Here is a 4,965-nt window from a genome sequence, read left to right as displayed (position 1 = left end):
CACCACGCTCACCTTCCTACCCATCACACATACCTATGCAAATGGCCCAAAAGGCACCTTAGTTCAATGGACAACCCAGGAAGAAACCACCAAAACAACCCAAGAACAAAGGTTGCTGTCTCAAAGCCCAAGAAGTCAAAAATCAAGGAGCTGAATAACTCAAAGGCTAAAAGCTAAAGGCCAAGAGCTAAGGAGCCCCTTCAACATCTGCCTGCTCTCTTAAATGCCCCTCACTCAAAGTCCTTCCTGCTTTTTAATCCCTGTCAGCAGTTTTATCCTTGTTCCTCATGACCAAAGATGGCCTGCATTAAATCCCCTTTACATAAAGATCTCCTTGAAGGTGTGTGCTGGAGCCAGCAGAACCACACCCTAATGCCCAATTTAAAATGAGCACAAAGCACTTGGATTAAAGGTAGGCATAAAGGATCATACACAATAAACAAAAGACACAATTTACCGGCCCAAAAGTTCATGGATGACACTGGGATCAAAGACAAGTTCCTACACAGTGTCAGAGATTAAAATGGGATCCTGATTTCTACAACTTCTCAGGATTACCTTCTATATAAAAAAATCTCCCAAGACATTACCATTTTATTTCCTTTTAATATACAGTAAATAAATAAAAAACAATATATTGTTGCACTTCTTTTTCTTAAGAACTGTATTTATTGAACACCCAGGCACTATCAAGGTTATTCAGCTATTCTGGCACAAAACAGCAGAGTACAGCTGTCCGAAGAGAGGCTGCACCCAACATTGGATCCAAATAAATACTAAAATTCCCAAAAAAAACATATGGGAAAGACCATGGAGCACACTGGAAAAGTAAGGAGAAGGACAGAAGGGCCAGGAAGGAACAGGAATTCCACAACAAGTCCAACACAGCCATTTAAGTCACCCAGACATGAGGGCACCTTTGGAGACTGAAGACCAAACAACAATGGACTAGGCTTAGACTGGCCGCTTTACACTCCTGGTATTGATGAGCAGCAAGAATTCCTAAAAATTGAACTTGCAAGTTCAACTTCTCTACAGGACAATGGAGTCTCAGACTACAATCCCAAACCAAGGACCTCAAGAGCAAATACAAAAAGAAACAAACAAACAAACAAGCAAAAAACAAACATTATCAAGCAAGGCTTTGGAGTAAATCAGTCAATGGAGTCAGGATCTGCATCCTTTGTGGTGTTCCTGTTCTGTTTGCATTGACACAGAAAGCTGGAATTCTATCTAGAGAATGGGAAAATGCAAACTGGGCTTAAGTGTCCTGCTCAACAATCCAATCCCGTGACAGGTGTGGTTGGGGTGTGGCTGGATTAGGGAGAGAGTGAGTAGAAGGGTATATAAAGCTCCCTTGGCAGCCAGAGGAGCCATTTTGTCAGCTGAAGCCTACAGTCCCAGCCGATTCTGCTGGCATCCAGAAACCTGTTGTGTGAAACAACACTCTGCAGACCCTGTAAGTCACTTCCCTCTAATGGGCCAGGCCACCTGAAAGAGGGAGAGAGAGAGGAGAGAAGAGAGAGAGAGAGAGAGAGAGAGAGAGAGAGAGAGAGAGAGAGAGAGAGAGAGAGAGAGAGAGCTCAGACCCAAGATGGGAAAGTTCTTTCTGACGTGTTGGTCCGTTGGTTAGTTGGTTTGTTTCCTTATTATTTATGTAGGCCCCTAAAGGCTTAACTTCTAGAGGTCTCTCATTGAAAACTACTCTTTTATTTATCATGCAGTTTTGTACTCAGTTGACTTAAAACTAAGTAATGCACGATGGAGAAACTATCACATGTCCTAGGTGATCGATCTCAGTCTTTCCCAGGCATGTTGTCTGCTTTAGAGAAAAGATGGGTAGGGTGGCTGTGTGAACTTGCTCTTTTCTGTTGTTTGGGGACTGTTGACAAGATCTAGGTCTGGTTGCCAGCCCAAGGTGGTATTGAGCTTTCAGACTGCTGGGGAAGCCTTCCCAGTGGGAAAGGGATTGGGTAGGGTTGGATGGAAACCCTGGGAACCTGTCCTCTCCCCTGGGGTGTACTTGGTAGAGGCTCCACATGCTGTGAGGGAGAGAGTTGGGCTTGGAGAGCAGCATGGAGGGCAAAGGTTTAAGCTGATGAGCAAGAACTGTGACCTGGAGTGGCTCTGGGGCTGGGGAGGCGGTTTGCTGAGCTTTTTCTTGACAACACATTCTTCCCTGAATTCTTCCCCCAGGATCCTTGTGACTGAAGGCCTTGCAGGATGAGTGTTGACACCCCAGCCACACTCCTGAAGCTGGCAAGGCAGGCTCTGCTGAGAGATGAGGCCTTGGCCATTTGGGGTCTGGAGCAACTGCCTAGGGAGCTCCTCCCAGCTCTGTTCAGGGAGGCCTTCACTGGCAGACACACACTGCTTGTGAAGGCCACAGTGGCAAGCTGGCCTTTCCCCTGTCTCCCTGTGGGGGCGTTGATGAAGACTCCTGACTTGGAAACCTTCCAGGCTGTGCTAGCAGGAGTAGACATGCGGCTGAAAAAGAAGCCTCAGCCCAGGTAAGCAAGAAGTGAGGTACTTGAAAAGGGGGTGGGGGTGGGGGTGGGGGTGTGGTTTGGTGTGAGATGGTGGGGTCAGGGACCAGGGTCTCTTCTCGAGTGTGTGTGTGTCAGAAGCTTCTGTGATCATCAGGCAGTGATGCAGCAGCCTTAGCGCAAGAGATACTTTGCTTGCACAAAGGACGGTTGACTAGGGGTGGAAGCTTAGAGGAGATGGAACCACACAGTGGGATGTGCCTCCTCTGGCGTTCCCACTGCCACTAGGAATGGGACCAAGGGGACAGAGAGACTCACTTAGGGGAGGGAAGAAGGCAGGGCTCCCCATTCGGCTCAAGGAAAGCTCTGGAGCATGCCTGGGTGCCTGCTGGACACCGGTTGCTGAAAAGAGGCACACCCTGGCCCAGGGGAAGGGCCGAGTGGAGACCTGGGTAGGAAGAGCCGACTCACTCGGTGTGCTTGGGTCTGATCCCACGGCTCACACTCCACCTCTTGTACCCACAGGACGGGAAAACTTCAGGTTGTGGATCTGAGCAACGAACAGCATCCGTTCTGGAGCCTCTGGGCTGGAGCAGAGCATGGTGGCTGCTCGGCTGAGGGCCTGGATGAGATGCGAGCGGAGAAGGTCCTTCCCAGATATGCCCTGAGGCAGAGACTGAAGGTGGTAGTTGAGCTTTGCCTCAGGCCACGGCCCAATCCACAGCAGGCATGCTTCTTGCAGTGGGCCCAGCAGAGACAGGGCTCCCTCCACTTGTGCTGCAGGAAGATGCAGATCTGGGCTCAGCCTCTGCATGGAGTCAGGCAGATCTTGACCGTGTTTCCTCCGGAGCACCTGGAGGAACTGGAGCTGAACACAGAGTGGAATGTGTCCACGCTGGCCCAATTTGCTCCCTGCCTGGGCCAGATGAGAAAACCTTCGCAAACTCTCCCTGGCGCCCATCTCCAAGAACGTCTTCAGGCTTGGCCCCAGGACAAGAGACGGAGAAGAGAAGTGTGTCCGCAAGTTCCTTTCTCAGTTTCTCCAGATTCAACTGTCTCCGGCATCTCTCCCTGAGGAGAGTCGACTTTCTCAGAGACCACATGAGACAGGCCCTTGGGTAAGTGAGGCTGCGGAGCTGGGAAAACTACCAGAGCAGACCTTCCTCTTGGCTTGGAAGGATTAGTGGTTCAGGAAGCCTGCCGCTCACTGGGAAGGAAACTCGAGGGGCTTCTCACGAGAACGCCCACTTGTTTCTGTCTAGTTGCCGTGTCTACTGAATCAAGGTCTCCACTGAGCTCTCACGAAGGGGAGGACTCGAGTGTGCTTAAAGAGCAGTAGGCCAGACCTAGCAAGGATGGTTTGTTGTCCTTGTGGGAAAGAGGCCCAACCAATCCAATGGGAAGGAAGAGGAAGGTGAGAGTGGAGTCGGGAGTGGGAGGACTCCCCAGCACTCTGTGGCAGTGAGCTCCGGGCTGAAGTCTGTGAGAAGAGCCCAGTGCCATGGGTCCAATGGTTTGAGGCCAAGGAGAGCTGAGTGCCTGGGACAGTGAGGGCAGCGTGGGTGTCAGACGACAGCAGAGCGACTGTGCAGAGGCTGGGAGGGAGTCCAGGGTCACGGAGCCCACAGGAAGCGCCCCTAGATCCCGTCAGGTCTTTCACGGGTTAGAACTTCTCCCGTGTGCTTTCTGGGCTTCTGGGATGAGCCGGTTTTCGGCTTGAGAGGGAGGCCAGGAGATGAGGCGTGGGTTTGATTTGACTGAGCAAGATTTCCACAGCAAGCACCTTCAAGAATGCCCTTGCTGTTTTGGTCAAAGTGACCTAGGGGCACCTGGGTCCTTCCACCTCTGTGTAAGCCCATCCCACACTCTTCATCGCCATTTGCCACGACTAACAGCCTGGTCTATCCCTAGGTGCCTGGTGACCCCCTTGGAGACCCTGTCCATCACTTACCACCTCGTGTCCCAGGCAGACTTGAAGTACCTCTCTGTGTGTCCAAATCTCTTCCAGCTAAAGCACCTGGACATGAGAGGCATGGTGCTCACGTCTTTGGATGTCACGCCTCTGCGAGTTCTCCTAAACCAGGTGGCAGAGACTTTGCACTCCCTGGACTTGAGGGGTTGTAAGATGAGGGACTCTCACCTCACCGTGCTCACACCTGCCCTCGGCAAGTGCTCCCAGCTCACCAAGGTCCATTTCGTTGACAATGAATTCTCCATGCCCATCCTGAAGGAACTTTGGCAGCACACAGACAACTGGAGCAAGATGGAGGTGGAACAGTACCCTGCCCCTCTGGAGTGCTATGGTGCCTCGGGTTATGTCTCCGTAAGGAGATTTGCACAGCTTTGTCCTGAGCTGCTAGCTACACTCAGGGCCTTCAGGCAGCCCAAGAGCATCGTCTTTGCTACAGCCATCTGCCCTCAATGTGGAGTGCGCTCTTTCTATGACTTGGCATCCAGACTCTGTTATTGCCGGCGCTGA

At 51.3% G+C, this 4,965-nt stretch overlaps 1 pseudogene; it reads left to right on the top strand.

Moving 5' to 3' along the window:
- The first annotated feature begins 2,223 nt into the window (after positions 1-2,223).
- On the top strand, positions 2,224-4,965 carry LOC127206950 (PRAME family member 12-like; annotated as a pseudogene).

This window comes from Acomys russatus, chromosome 24 (assembly GCF_903995435.1).
Source record: "Acomys russatus chromosome 24, mAcoRus1.1, whole genome shotgun sequence".
Taxonomy (NCBI): domain Eukaryota; kingdom Metazoa; phylum Chordata; class Mammalia; order Rodentia; family Muridae; genus Acomys; species Acomys russatus.
Note: the sequence above shows the minus strand (reverse complement) of the source record. Positions and strands in the feature narration are given on the sequence as shown.